Raw genomic sequence first — 513 nt, 5'->3', positions numbered from 1 at the left:
GATAAGCACGAGCATTGAAATAAGATAAAATAAAAAGCTTTGTGTGTGTAGGAAGTAAAACTTAGTCTTAATCCTGAACTTAACCTTATTGTTTATCTCTCTATCTTGGTCTTCATATCCGTATTTTTACATTTCTCTTCCTCTTTTACATTTATTTGTTTATTTTTTGCCTTTATGATTATTTATCTTTACTTTACTTTTTTGCCTTCATGATTATTTATCTTTACCTTTACCTTTACCTTTACCTTTACCTTTACCTTACCTTTACCTTTACCTTTACCTTTACCTTTACCTTTACCTTTACCTTTACCTTTACCTTTACCTTTACCTTTATCTTTACCTTTAGTTTTACATTTACCCTTACCTTTACCTTTACCTTTACCTTTACCTTTACCTTTATCTTTACCTTTACCTTTACCTTTACCTTTACCTTTACCTTTACCTTTACCTTTACCTTTACCTTTACCTTTACCTTTACCTTTACCTTTACCTTTACCTTTACCTTTACCTTTA

This window comes from Rhagoletis pomonella, unplaced genomic scaffold (assembly GCF_013731165.1).
Source record: "Rhagoletis pomonella isolate Grant_MI unplaced genomic scaffold, Rhpom_1.0 Rhpom_scaffold_00012, whole genome shotgun sequence".
NCBI lineage: Eukaryota > Metazoa > Arthropoda > Insecta > Diptera > Tephritidae > Rhagoletis > Rhagoletis pomonella.
Note: the sequence above shows the minus strand (reverse complement) of the source record.